The sequence below is a fragment of the Silene latifolia genome, chromosome 9, assembly GCF_048544455.1.
Source record: "Silene latifolia isolate original U9 population chromosome 9, ASM4854445v1, whole genome shotgun sequence".
NCBI lineage: Eukaryota > Viridiplantae > Streptophyta > Magnoliopsida > Caryophyllales > Caryophyllaceae > Silene > Silene latifolia.
In genome coordinates, this window is record NC_133534.1 from 14,993,133 (window position 1) to 15,008,479 (window position 15,347).

The 15,347-nt window shown below is 40.8% G+C and overlaps 1 long non-coding RNA gene across 1 annotated transcript; it reads left to right on the top strand.

The window, feature by feature from the left end:
* Positions 1-930: 930 nt before the first annotated feature.
* LOC141602448 (uncharacterized) lies at positions 931-13,009 on the top strand. The gene is made up of 3 exons (XR_012524450.1): positions 931-1,069; positions 1,167-1,275; positions 12,887-13,009. It is a non-coding gene; the product is annotated as an uncharacterized LOC141602448 (long non-coding RNA).
* The last annotated feature ends 2,338 nt before the right edge of the window (positions 13,010-15,347 follow it).

The window sequence follows — 15,347 nt, forward strand, 5'->3', positions numbered from 1 at the left end:
AAATATTTCAAGCTACTAGTTCGATTCATTCTTGAAAGTTTATGTCACTTCTGCAACCTAACCTATTTTTAAGGATTTGAAAATGAAATTTTGATTTATTTCCGTAAGGTATTCCTTTTTCTTACTTTTGTTCCGAGTTACTAAGCCTTAGTTAATCATAATTTAGTAAGATATCGTTCTTACTATAGAATTTTAAACTGAAATTTTGAAAATACTTTTTTGATTTTCAATGGTTTTAACATTAGTGAATGTTGAATCTCGTTGTTGGTGACGTCCCAATAATGGGTTTTCTCATTTATTGGTGTAGAAATATTTTTATATCTTGATATGAATATGGATGTTCTTGTCTGATCAACAAGAGTATCACCGTTTCATTGAGAAGATACCTATATTTTCTTATAACTATAATTTCTCCTTCTAAGTTTCGAGGGCGAAACTTTTTAAAAGGAGGGTGATTGTAACGCCCGTAAATTTGGACCGCTAATATATTTCGAAAATAATTAATTAATCAAGTAAAATTTGACAATAATGTATTTAAAGTAAAAATAATTCAAAGAAATATAATTTTATTATATTCTGAAGAAAAGTATTTATTTTGATAGTTTTGAAATGTTTAAAAATAGTTTAAACCGTGTAAAATCTTTTATTTCGAAATAAGGGCGTATCGGGGGGGAAAATGACAATTCGTTTGAACGTTGGGTAAACGAATTTGGAAATGGGTCGTATGAATACTCAATTTTATTGTAATCTCGTGTTTAAAGACTTTGGACTTGACGGAATTTGCGTTTGACTTACAGATTTAATTATTATTGAAACGAGTCAAAACCGACTCGTAAAAATCTCGACTAAAAATCCCGCACTCCCTTTTTCCTCCTTTATTTCTCCCTTACGCGGACCACACTCCCCTTTTCTTTCTTTTTTCTGGTTTGTTCATATCATCATCATCAACAAAACACCAAAACACCATTTATATAATTTCAAGCTCAAAATCGACGTAATTTCTTCGTTACTAATCCGTTTTTCGCATAATTTACCTTTCCGGAATCCCCTCGCCACGATCTACAACTTAGTATGTTCTAATTTCAGTTTTCATTAAGTTATTTTAAGACCAATTTTCGGAAATTCGGTTTTATATGCTTATTATTGTGTTTTAATTGTTTATTTAGGTGAAGGATTGGAAGACGAGTTCGGGGACTCGTATATTGTAGAGGATAGCGGCTAGTGTCGTTAGGGTTTGGGTTTTCAAGGTGTTAATTGCTCTTTTTCTAGCTTAAGGTAACATATTTCGAGTTACTCGACGAATTATCGTCACATGTTTTTGATTTTTGTATGTTTGGTGAATTTTTGTTTGAGAATTAGTTTTCACATGTTTAGAATGGTTGCATGCATGTCAATTGTTAGCTTAAATTATGCCTTTTGTTAGTTTAAATTAACAAAGTTGAATTGGGAACGATTAATTAATGTTCAGACGGTCTTATAATGTATAAAAATGAAAAAAAAAGAGGGGAAATGGTGCGGCAGCGGGCCCGGCAGCAGCCGGCAGGCCCACGGCAGCCACGGCCGGGCTTGGGGTTGGCCCGGGTTGGTCCGTGCTGGTTTCGCGGGTTTTCGTACAATCTTGGTCTTTTCGGGTTAATTAATATTAGAATAGAATAAATAACAAAAGGGTAGTAATTTGAATTGAAGCATGCTAGTAATTAAAAGTTATGTTAATGGTAGAAAAACTATGTTATATTGATAGTTATCACATGTTAGGATAGTTTACAAAATGAATTTTATAGCGATAATTGTAATGTTTTGTTGATTGTCAAAATCGAGCCTTAGTCCCTTTGATCGATGCGATGTCGATTAAGCGAGTGATTGGTCACCGCAATTTGACCCGCACTGTCGCAGGTCAGGGTTGCGGGTAAAAATTCGGTTGAATGATTTAGATAATCGGCCTTTTTCTTGTTTTAGGCCATTTATTATATCTCTATTTCACATGTGTAGTTAGTTGAATTTAAATAGCTTCTTATTTAGTTAGTTGAATTTAAATAGCTTCTTATTTTTTAGTAATGGCCCTAGATTCCCCTAAATCCTTTAATATTGTTAAAATTGCTAGAATTGGAAGTTAGTATTTCTTAGGCCCAGATTAACCTGGCCTGACCATAACCTGGCCTGACCTTACAAGGCTGATTGAAGTAAACAAAGACCGGACAAATCTAACTATTATTTAGCTGTAGAAGAATATTATGGCAAGCAGGCTACTAAATCCTGGAAGAGAAGCCTGATGGTCAGTATAGAATAGCTTAGCGATTATTAAAGCGGTGGATTAAGAAGATAAACAAGAAATACAGTTGTATGAGTTAAATAACTGTGTCCTATTCTCAAGGAAGATCAAGACTAATCATGGGACTACATCACCCATGAACTTAGACGTACAAAAGGGGAAAAGGCTAAGAATCAGTTGGAGAAGAACCAGTCAACCGAATTAATAGGGAATACGCCCTATTAATCCGACAACAACCCCGACAAAAGAGAAGAACGTTGGGGATCAATACAACGTTCATAATTATGGCTATAAATATTCTGATCTAACATTTGTAAAGGCACACACGATTTATCAATAGAAGATTACTTCTCTACTTATTATTTTACGATCATCCAATTATCAAACTTGTATTCAGTTTATTCAAATAGCTTAAGTATTATTATTTTTTATATAATTATTTCTTTGTAATTCATCTATAAATACTCCAAACATATAGAGCTAGATACCCATCTTATTCTTCAAACAAGCCGGACCCATTCAGGGAAAATCCTGCTAAAACAATTGGCGCCCACCGTGGGGCATCTAGTTCTTCAACCAATAAAATTCTCCTTATCATCTTTCATTTAATATTCACACATAAAAATGGTGGAACTCACCGCAGAACAACAATTAGCGGCTGCCTTGGCCAAGATCAAAGAATTAGAAACAATCCAAGAGAGGGCAGCTCAGTCAAGGTAAATCAATAAGGTGAAAGAATCGAATCTAGCCTGAAGAAGAAATTGGAAAATCAGGCTTCGGGCTCCAAGACCAGATTCGAACCAGGAACCCCATTCTCATCCATTATCAAAAACATAGACTTCTCCAATTTTGGAACCCCGGAGAAGGATACATCATCCGGTACCCCAACCATTCCCAATGAAGAGACAAACAAAATCAAGCAAAGACAATAATGATGGCTATGCTTCAGAAATCCAAAAACTCCACAACAAAATAGAAAATATACCCGGAGTGCGGACTCGTGGTCAAGTAGAAGTTGATGACTTTGCAGATTCACCCTTTGCAGATGAAATTGCAAAGATTGATCTCCCAAGAAATTTCTTTGTTCCGTCCATGAGAACTTATGATGGAACCTCGATTCACAAAATCATGTTGCCATATTCAAACAAAAAATGTTGGTTGCCTCAATACCCAGTGAACTCAGGCAAGTCTGCATGTGCAAAGGCTTTGGTACAACCCGGACCGGAGCAAAGACATTACAATGGTTCATCAATCTCCCAAATGGAGGTATCAAGAATTTTGCGGAATTGATCAATGCCTTCAATCAACAATTCGCAAGTAGCAGAGATATGGCCAAGAGACCCGAAGAACTGTTCAGGGTAAAACAACTTCGAAGAATCTCTCAAAGAATTCTGGCCGATTTGTCAAAGAAAAGGTGGCCATTCCCGGATGCGATGAAGAAACGGTAGAAGCATTCAGACAAGGAGTCTGCTTGTGGTGACATCTATGCAGATCGACCAAGAAAGCATGTCCAACCTTTGCAATCTGTTCAATCCATCGCCTTAGCGCATATCGATTAGAAGAAGACCTCAACTTCGGGACGAACTCATCCGGAGGAAAGCAAGGCTATGGACATACTAACAGGAAAAGCTCCTACCAGAAAGGAGGCAATCCCAGATCAAGACCCTATTCTAGGCCCGAACGATCCAAGTCAATATGGCACAAGAACATAAAGGATTAATCAAACGCCGGAAAACCCGGGAGATACGGTCGGATGGCCAAAGAAATCCGACAACCCCAGGAAAGATCCAACAAGATGGTATGACTTCCATCAGGACATCGGACACACCACAGAAGAATGCATCCACTCAGAAACAGGTGGCATATCTTCTAAAGAAAGGCTACTTGAAAGACATAATCCATGCCAAAGAACAAAGATGAAGGACAAAACAAGAGAGACCCAGGAAGCAGCAGAGACCCTCCTCCTCCTCCTCCCATCTATGAAGTCAAATTCATAAATGGAGGATCGAAATCGTGGACGACACCGGTTCGGCCCGCCAAAAGAATATCCAGGGAGTCCAGACTCCAACCTCCTCCCAGGCCCAAGTCATTGCCTGCTATTACCTTTGATGACTCGGATCCGCAAGGAATATCGGATCTACACCATGACAAACCTGGTAATCACCATGCAAATCGGCACAAAGAAAGGTGTCAAGAATCCCGATAGACGGAGGAAGCTCAATCAACCTGGTGATGCTTGACGTCCTTAAAGCTATGAAGATAGACGAAGGGAAGATCATCAAGAAATCCAGCGTCCTGGTTGGATTCAGTGGAGAAACAAAGAACACCTTGGGAGAAATCAGCTTGCCTACCTACGTGGAAGGCGTGGCTTCATATGAGAGATTTGGAGTAATGGATTGCCTATCCTCGTATAACGTTATCCTGGGCAGACCATGGATCCACAATGTCAAAGCAATCCCATCAACATACCATCAATGCGTGAAAATTCCAACAGAATGGGGGATAACCACCATCAGAGGAGAACAAAGGACGGCTCAGGAATGTTACACTCAGGCTTTGAAACCCTCAAAGTCGTAAGTCCTTGCATAGCAATTAAAGTCACCTGTCGGGGAAGAATATATAGCGCAATCACAGATGGAAACAGGAGAAGTCACATTAGACCCAGAATTCCCCGACGGGAAAGTACTTGTAGGGTCGATGCACCCGACTCAATCGACCAAATCTGGTCAGCTTTCTCAAAACTAAAATGTCTTGTTTTGCTTGGTCACATTTTGATATGACTGGTATAGACGCTGATGTTATTACTCATAAGTTGAACATTGACAAATCCTTTAAGCCTCACAAAGAAAAAGAGAAGAAAATTTCTGCAGAAAGGCATGAAATCATCAACCAAGAAGTTGACAAGCTCTTTGGACATGGGAATGATCGGGAAGTAATGTACCCCGACCGGCTTGCAAACGTGGTAGTCGTCCAAAAGAAAAATGGCAAATGGAGAGTCTGTGTAGATTACACCGACTTAAACAAAGCCTGCCCAAAAGATCCATTTCCTCTACCACACATCGATGCAATGGTAGATGCCACTGCAGGCCACGAAATGTTGACATTCATGGATGCATCCATGGATTCAATCGAGATAAAATGCACCAACAGACCAGGAAAGCACGGCTTTCATCATCGAAAGAGGTATATATTGTTATCTTGCTATGCCCTTTGGATTAAAAATGCGGTGCAACCTACCAAAGGCTAGTCAACATGATGTTCAAAGATCAGATAGGAGACACCATGAAAGTCTACATAGATGACATGGTAGTCAAAAAAAAAGGCGAAGACCACGTCAAAGACCGGAAGTAGCCTTTCAAATACCGGAAAAATTCAATATGAAGCTCAACCCACAAAAATGCCACTTTGAGTCTCGTGAGGCAAATTCTGGGCTACATGGTGACAAAAAGAGGAATAGAAGCCACTACTGAACAGATCAAAGCTATCCGGAGCTAGAACCACCAAAAACAATCAAAGACATACAAAAGTCGACCAGGAAGAATAGCAGCCACGAATGATTCATTTCAAGATCATCGAAAGATGCAAATCATTTTATAACCTGCTAAGGAAGAACAAGGACTTTCAATGGACCCCGATCATTAGATCGCCTTTGAAGACCGAAAATATATCTATCCTCTCCCCCTTGCTAGCAAAACCAAAGTCAAAGATGAACCCCGAAAAGATATTCGATCCCACAAAATCATCGGTGCGATCCTGGTCAAAGAAGCGAGACGGACAAAAAGACATCTATTACGTAAGTAAAAGTCTTTGGATGCGAGAGATCGGTATGGTTTACTTGAAAAATATGTTTTAGCTTTAATTATGAGTTGCACAAAATTGAGACCATATTTTGAAAGTCACCCAATAATAGTCGAACCAATCTCCTATCAAATCAGACTCAGAAACAGAATCGTCCTGGATTTAACGAATGTGCAAATGGTCACCCAAACTAAGCACATACAATATAACATTTGAACCAAGGACAGCAATTAAATCACAAGCATTAGCAGATTTTGTGGCTGATTTTAGTCCGACCCTAGAACCCGACCTAATAAAAGAAGTGAACAAACTGACCAATGACCATACAGACCTAGAATGGACCCTATTCATCGATGGTGCAGCCAACATGAGGGGCACAGGACTGGGGTTAGTACTAAAATCGCCACAGGGGGATAAGATAGCACAAGCTATTAGCTGCGCATTTGAGGCCACCAACAATGAGGCAGAATATGAAGCCCTGATAGCCGGATTAAAGGTATGTATTGACCTTGGTGTGAAAAACCTAAAGGTACGTACTGATTCCCTTCTTATCTCCAACCAAGTAAATGGAATATATACTGCAAAAGACTCCAAAATGATACTTTATCTGGACGTTGTCCGAATTTTAAAAGAAAAATTTAAAAATTTTAATATTGATCAAATTCCCAGGGATTTGAATACCCAGGCCGATGCTCTAGCCGGCCTAGGATCCAACTTTAGTCCCCTTGACTTCGACAAAATACCCATCGTGCATTTATTAGAACCTGCAATAAATAAACAAGATGAGAGTTTCCCAATCTACATTGCTAATTCTTGGACAAAACCCTACTATGACTGGCTACAACAGGGAATCCTTCCCTTAAATAAGCAAGATGCCAGAGCACTAAAAATAAAAGCTGCTTCATTTACTATTATTGACAACGTGCTTTTTAAGAAATCGCAGTCGGGCCGTATCTCGGATGCCTGGAACCACAAGAAGTCGAGCAAATATTATCGTAAATCCATGAAGGATACTGTGGAAATCACAAAGGTGGAAGAAGCCTGGCAAGCAAAGTACTCAGAACAGGTTATTATTGGCCTACCTTGAGAGCCGATTGCCTGGATTTTAGCTCTAAATGCAAAGCTTGTTAGATTCACGGACCATATATCCATCAGCCATCTGAGGAACTACATTCCATATCCGCACCCTGGCCATTTATGAAGTGGGGCATGGATATAGTGGGAAAACTACCTCAAGCACCCGGACAGAAAGTTTTCATGCTAGCAATGACTGATTACTTCTCCAAGTGGATAGAAGCTGAATCATACAAGCAAGTCAAGGAGAAGGATGTCATAGCATTCATCAAACACAACATCATATGTAGATATGGCATCCCCTCTGAAATAGTATGCGACAATGGCACACAATTTGTGGGAAAAAGAAAAGCGACCTTTCGTGCTCAATGGAACATCAACGGTAACATCCACACCAGGATATCCAAAGGCTAACGGTCAGCGTAATCCAAAGTAATAAAGTGGTAATCATTGCATAAAGAAAAAGTGGAAAGAAGAAAAGGCAGATGGGTCAAGAACTCCCCCTGGTCCTTTGGGCCGACAGAACCACACCTAAAACATCCACAGGCCAAACCCCTACTCCTTGGTCTATGGATGTGAAGCAAGTAATCCCAGTGAGGTGGACGTTCCATCGCCCGGATGCGGCCTGAATACAATAACAAGCAATATACCTCTAATAGAGGACAGCCTGGACTTATCAGAAGAGCTAAGAGATGCAGCCAGCATCAGATTAGCGGCATATCAGCAAAGAGTTGCAAAAAGCTATAACAAGACTGTCAAAGCCAGGATATTCAGGGTAGGAGACCTTGTCCTCAGGAAAGTCTTCCAAAACACAAAAGAAAAGAATCTTTGGCAAATTGGCCCCAACCTGGGAAGGTCCCTACCTAATTGACTCAATAGTCGGCCAGGGAGCCTACAGATTACAAACCCTGGAAGGCGAAATGATCCCAAGAGCTTGGAACATTGCACACCTAAAATTATTTCACATATAAAATATATCTCCCGGTTCAGGTATAATTTTCATGTTCACATTTCCTGCCTAGCTTGATTTGAAATTACATGTATGATACTTGCCATTACATGAATAAATGCAATATATGATTACTTCAAAATTACGTGCCCAAGTACTGATCTATGTTCCCATATTTTTACCAAGTAGAATCTTCAATACTTGTTTTTACATACTGCATTTTATTTAAAACAAATCTTAAAGATTGGGCTACCCCCACCAACATTTAACTAATATCCAACTGATATCCAAAATTCAGTTGCAAAACAGGCCTTATAATACTGAGCTCAACTAAACATACAAACATGGAAAATCTATTCCTGGATTGTATAAATGGGTCATAAGCCCTCCAGACAGACAACTATCCCACCCATAACATATTAAGCTGGCCAGATCCAGCACAAAAACTGGCCTGATCCAGTCGAATAACTGGCCAGATCCAGTAGACATTCAACATCACCTTTTCAGAACACAAGAAGAAAATTTAACCAAATATTTATTCGTCCAAAATAAATGGCCTTACCACACACCTAAAAAACACCCATTCCAGGAACATCCCCCCTGGATGGGTCAAAAAATGTTTCTAGATATTCATTCCAGGGACATTCCCCCTGGATAGACCAAAACCAAAAAGAAAAACAAAACTAAGCTACTTTTGAGCCAGTGACCGACTCACAACCATCCGCCATTTCCTGATCATCAGACTTTGCCTTGGAAGGAGGAGAATCCACTTCTTCTTCTTGACCCATATTGGCCAAATCGGGATGCGAGCGTCCAAAGCTATCTCATCCCGGTCCGGATTCCAATTAGCTCGGTCAGATTCTGGATCCCTCATAGCATCAACCCGGCCTTTCCCGAAGAAATCGAGCAAAGATCGACCAACCGTGCCTCCACCAACTCCTTTTCAGCAGCAAGCTCTTCGTTTTTTCTTAACTGATCTTGCATTGCCTGCTTCTCAGCCTCCAACTCTTGTCTGACAACCTTCTCAGCGTTTTTTGCAGCCACCTCACAAACTACAAAGAAACCCGACAACCTCCTTAGTTTGTCCCCAACTGAGATTGAAGTACCACTTCATTACCCCTGGATGTGTGCAGATCACGGTTTAGCCTATCCAACTTTTCCTCCAAATTAGCAACCTTGGCCTGGGCATCATTGAACTGACAGGCGGCAGCCAAACCAACATCCAATCCCTACAACAGAACGAAATCAATCAGCCAAATACAAAACAAAAAAAAAACACATGAACAATTAAAAACATTCCCTTACAACCAACCTCCTTAGCCTGAGAAGCAAGTTCAGCAGCCTTTGTTACGAGAGAAGTCAAAATAGAAACCACCCTGGTAGACCACTCAAGAGTATTAGCAGACAAGAGCTGACCGCCCATCTTTTCAGAAAACTCGTTTATCTGTGCACGGGCAGCATCCATATCATCAATCCTGGCGGGCACCTGCCTTATACTCCTGAGAGGCTGAGCTTGAATAGGCTCTTTCTCTCCCTCTTCCTCTTCCGGGATCACATCTTCCCTCTTCCTTTTTTGAGCACGGACGACCTCGAGCGACACTATCCGGGTAGATCTTGGGAAGGCCGGATATCGGAAACCAGGATATCAAGTGTCTTGTCACTCCCACTAGCCTCCCGGCTCTTGGATCTTCAGCAATCCTAGCCACCCCAGCCTTCAAATCCTTTGCAGAAAAGCTGGCCAGCCTAGCAGAAGACCTAAATACTGAATATATAAAAATACATATATGTGAGTATCAAACAAGAAAACGACAAGAAGATAACAGATAACATAAAAACATATAGAAGACAAACAGGAAAGAGCCGTAGAACTAGGCTTGCCTTTGGGTACTTTGACCCCAGTCAACTTGGTCTTCATATACCGGGGCAACAATTCCCTGCCCAAACAAGCTGGCCAGGTCCTCTCTTCCTCAGGAATAGCGAGGAAAGCATCTATCCTTGCAACAGCCTCTTCGTCTAGAGGATCATGATTCCAATCAGGAGCTACAAACATTACAAGAACAAAATATACAGGTAAGACTTATATACCTCACTCTCATTCAATATAACTACAAATTAAGAGTACAGGAAACCTACCACTCTCCAAGGGAGGATATCTCAGATAATCAAAGCCTGATCCCAGAGTCTCAGTCCGGATAAACAGGAAAGTCTTTGCCCAACTCTTGTCATCTCCAGAGTCCAGGTTAGTAATTAACGGAGACATCTTTGACTTAATTCTCAAATTAAAACGACCAACAACAGGATTTTTAAAATGATATACTGCCTTGATATCATTAAGAGTAATCACAAGATTGTGTTTAGCGCATAAATTTTCTATGGAATGAACAAGTTTCCAAACCATCGGCATAATCTGAAAAGGTGACACTTCCATAGCACGAATGGTGTCAATCATTAAGGGAGTAAAAGGTAACTTACAGCCTGCTTTGAATGCCCATTCGAAAATACAGAACCAGCCAGGTGATACCCAGTTAGCCCTGACTGGACAATATTCAGGAATCCATACCTCAGCCGACTCAGGAATTATTTTCTTCTCCCTTAGTACTTTATCATAATTTGTTTTCAACAAGTTCTCTTCAGGAAAATAAGGATCCAAAGATTGAAGGGCAGTGAAAACATAATCCTGGTACTTAAAAGCCACAGCACGAGCAGGAGGATCAATCTCCATCACCTCTTCCTCCTGAACGTCTATAGGCTCAGGTTCAGCAACAGCTATCTGAGATGCAGCAGTCTTTTGAGATACAGGACGTTTCTTGGCTCCCATATCTCTGAATGTTTGATTTATTGTGATGAAATTAAAAATTGTTAAGAAAATATAAATTAGCAGAACAAGGTTCCTAGGAAATAGAGGAGAATTTCAGAAGAATACTTAGCAAAGAAAGTGGAGGAAATTTGGTGAAAAATAACCTCGCCCAAGATACCGTATTTATAGAAAATCTATAACGGTATGAAAACCCTAGGGATTGCAAAACCCTCAGCATGACATCACCTAGCCGTTATAGTGTTCAACGGTAACTAGGAGTCTAAGAGTCATTGATTAAGTGTAAGTCTCTTTATTATTCAACCCGGTAAAATTGACATCTCCCCGGCCCGATCCAAAGACGGGTAAAATGTCAAGGGGCAATTGTTAGGCCCAGATTAACCTGGCCCGACCATAACCTCGGCCCGACCTTACAAGGTGATTGAAGTAAACAAAGACCGGACAAATCTAACTATTATTTAGCTGTTGAAGAATATTATGGCAAGCAGGCTACTAAATCCTGGAAGAGAAGCCTGATGGTCAGTATAGAATAGCTTGGCAGATTATTAAAGCAGGCTGGATTAAGAAGATAAACAAGAAATACAGTTGTATGAGTCAAATAACCGTGTCCTATTCTCAAGGAAGATCAAGACTAATCATGGGACTACATCACCCATGAACTTAGACGTACAAAAGGGGAAAAGGCTAAGAATCAGTTGGAGAAGAACCAGTCAACCGAATTAATAGGGAATACGCCCTATTAATCCGGCAACAACCCCGACAAAAGAGAAGAACGTTGGGGATCAATACAACGTTCATAATTATGGCTATAAATATTCTGATCTAACATTTGTAAAGGCACACACGATTTATCAATAGAAGATTACTTCTCTACTTATTATTTTACGATCATCCAATTATCAAACTTGTATTCAGTTTATTCAAATAGCTTAAGTATTATTCTTTTTTATATAATTCTTTCTTTGTAATTCATCTATAAATACTCCAAACATATAGAGCTAGATACCCATCTTATTCTTCAAACAAGCCGGACCCATTCAGGGAAAATCCTGCTAAAACAGTATTGAATTCTTATTGAGGAACTGTTGGGATTGTATGCTGTAAATAGACATTTATATAGCTTTCACATGATAGAATGTTAGAATTTATGTTGGTAAGTAGGACTTTTTGCCCTCTTAAGGTTAAGTGGGTGTCTTACTTGACTTATGTGGTGAGTCTTGGGTGGTGTGGGCTAAAATATTCAAGCTGGGACTAGCTGTGACTAGGTCCTAGGTGAGTATTTCGGCCTTCATCATAGATAGGTCTTTATAGTCTTTGACGAGTATATGTTCACTGCTTGATAGCCTTTGTGTTCCTGACTAGTGGATGTTTATCCAAGTTGGGGCATGACCTCAGGTACTTATTTTGATAGTATGGGGTCAGCTTAAGTACTAGCCGACCCTTCGGTGGTGTTCTTAGGGTACTCACTTCACTTTGTTTTAAAAAAGGTTGTGAGTCTTGGGTGCGGTGGTGTGTATCCGCATGTCTAGGTCTGCGCAGATTTTAGGCTAGGGTTGTGTTGTCTCTTGGCCATGTTTTCTTAATAGTAACCGCTGAGCCAAGATACCGGTTCGATTACCTTCCCTACCTCGTGGTATAGACTTGAGTTACAAAGTGATTATTGACCGTACTAAGAACTTATGCCTGTCTTTGATATATTGCCCTTTCTTGTATGGTGATTCTATGAATCATAGAAGGTGAGATGCAAGCCGACTATGGTTGATAGAGTTTGGATTACAATTTGTTATATGTTTCACATGTTAGTTTAGTTTGGTCAGTTTAGGGCTCATATGTTAGAATAGTTGGTAATTGAATTATTTATCATCTTGTTTACATGTTTTACTACATGTTACATTAATTTTGACGATTCGTGGCTGGGAGGACTCGAAGTTACTCCCCACTGAATTGTGGCTTTCGTGTTTGTATAAAATGCGATTGACAGGTTGTTGATGCTTTGTTGGGGGTCACAGACGGCTAGTGAGCAAGGAACCTTGGACCTAGTTTTGGCTATTCTATTAGTAACCCTTTTACCCTTTTGGTTTGTATATAATTTGAAGGGACATATGTCTCCCTTTTCTATTTTGGGTTTGTATCACTATATTTCCGCGTCTTAAGTTATGTATGTAAATTAGTTTATCAGTTATTGCAGGGTATTTGACACTCTTCTTGAGTTGGAATTGGTTGTGAATGGTTTAGTTAGAAAAATTTTTGAAATTGCAGGTTTTTAGACTAGTTGAACCATTTACAAACATATCCTACCAGTTTTTCTGTAGAATTTACGTATATAATTAAGGCTAGATTTAAGGGTGTCACAGGCAGGCTTACAAACCATCGAAGTGCTGGTCCTGTTAAGGTGGACCCGAACCCTTTGCACATGCAAGCCTCCTTGACTTGCCCTATAGCTGTTACCGTCATCATTTTCTGCTTGTATTGGCTGACATGATCAAAGGGATCTGCTGTGCCGTCGAAGAGAGGCATATTTGGATTTGTGAATCCCTTTGGCATAGTTGTGATGGATATGGCATCCACGAACGGTGAGTCGGCATAACTATCTAGAGCTGCTTTCTCAATTGGAGGTGGTAGCCCTGGAACCCTGCTCAGCATCTCTTTTAGCTCCAAGTACTGTTGGTTAGTTATATTGGCTGAATCTGGGGTTCGCCTGTCAGCTGTCTGCACATTTCCTCCTGATCCGGGTTCTTGAAGATTCTGGTAAGCTCCGGCAGCTAGGGGGTTGTGGTAACGATGGTCCTCGGCTGCCAGTTTACCTGCTGGTTTGGCTCGGATCCTGCTACAGGTGTCTGACTGACTACTGCAGGACTGCTGACGGGGAAGCCACCTGTTTGTACCTCTACGCAGCCTGCCGGCTGCCAGCTATCTGGCGTGAGGTATCCTAACCCTCGCGGGGTTATCCTTCCATCTGATGGTGTCGTAGCTAAATCCAACCTCGTAATTATTTCGGCTGGTATCTGCCTGCTGCCTGATGCTCCTTATGTCAGATCCACCAAGGGTGATCTTCCTTCACCTATCTTGTTCGCTGGGGTGTTGGACTGCTGCTTTAGGAGATCAATCTGTGCCCAGAGCTCTCTGTCTCTCCTTCTCACCTCTGCATCTGCTCTCCTTTGGTCTTCTCTCATGTTTTCCATAGCTTTCTGAAGACTTTCCACGCCGGCGAGCAAGATCTGCGTGGGACTCGGTGGCGGAGTGACGCCTGAGCTTGATGTTCCTCTGTCTGATCTGGCCTGCGCTGAGACAGCAGGGGTCTTGGGAGGTAAAGTAGCTTTTGTTGTCGGTATTACTCTGGAGGTATGCCCGGGAGCCTGCGTGGCCACTGTTGATGTTGGATTTTGAGTGGATGGTGGTGGTGGCGATGGATGCCTGCTCCCTGACATGGCTTCGGATGCTTGCTTTTCCACTGTATATCTGGGATATCAACGATTGACGACCACAATGCCCCACGGTGGGCGCCAAACTGTTTAGGTATTTTTTACCAAGTTGATTGATTAGGGTCAATGCGGTCTTACTCGTTGGTTGTTTGTATGATCGTTCGTATGTTGATGCGTAAATAAAGAAATAACGTACGGAATGTAAATTAACACGTGAGTTTTGGTGACGCGGAAAACCCAATGTGGGAACAACCGCGGGAGGGACGGTACCCTGCCAAGTATTGCACTATATGAATAGGAGGATGATTACAATTGTATTGTTCGTGCTGATCTTGCTGGCGTTAGGCGTCCGGCCTGCAAGATCTCAGATGTGTGTGTATTCGAGAATAATGAATCGTGGCTTCAATGTGGATGTGTAAGTACCGTTGTCTTGAGGTTAATATTGAATGTCTTTTTTATTTGCTTCCTTGGCTATTTATAGGGTAAGAACCCTAGATTTGTCCTACCTCGAATATGGAAAGGGAATATTATTTCCATAAGGACTTCTTTCCAAACCTGGACTCTTTTGCCAATTCTCCCCGATCTCCCTAACTTCTCCCTGACACTCCTTTCCTTAACGCGGGCATCCTTGATGATGGGCTCCTTGATTTCCCTTAGGCCCGTCTCCCTTTTACTTCCGCGGGCTCCATTCCTTCTCACCACTTCTTTCATAATTTTTATATTTATCAAATGGGCCTTCCTTATTATGCTATTTTTAGCCCAAACACCGTTGAATCGTATCTAATATTTTTCTATTGATATAATAAAAAAATTTCGGATGTAAATAATATTTGAAGCATGCCCATGATGATAAGACTTCACAGATATTTCTATGGGAGGGTTGATGGAGAGGTCTGGAAATAATTTGGAGATGACTATACTGAGGTATTGAGTTTACAACCTTATAAGGCGTCATTGAAAATAATTCCATAATGAGTCGCCTTTGTCATTGCTCCGTTGTCAAGTTTCTCAAAATTAGTA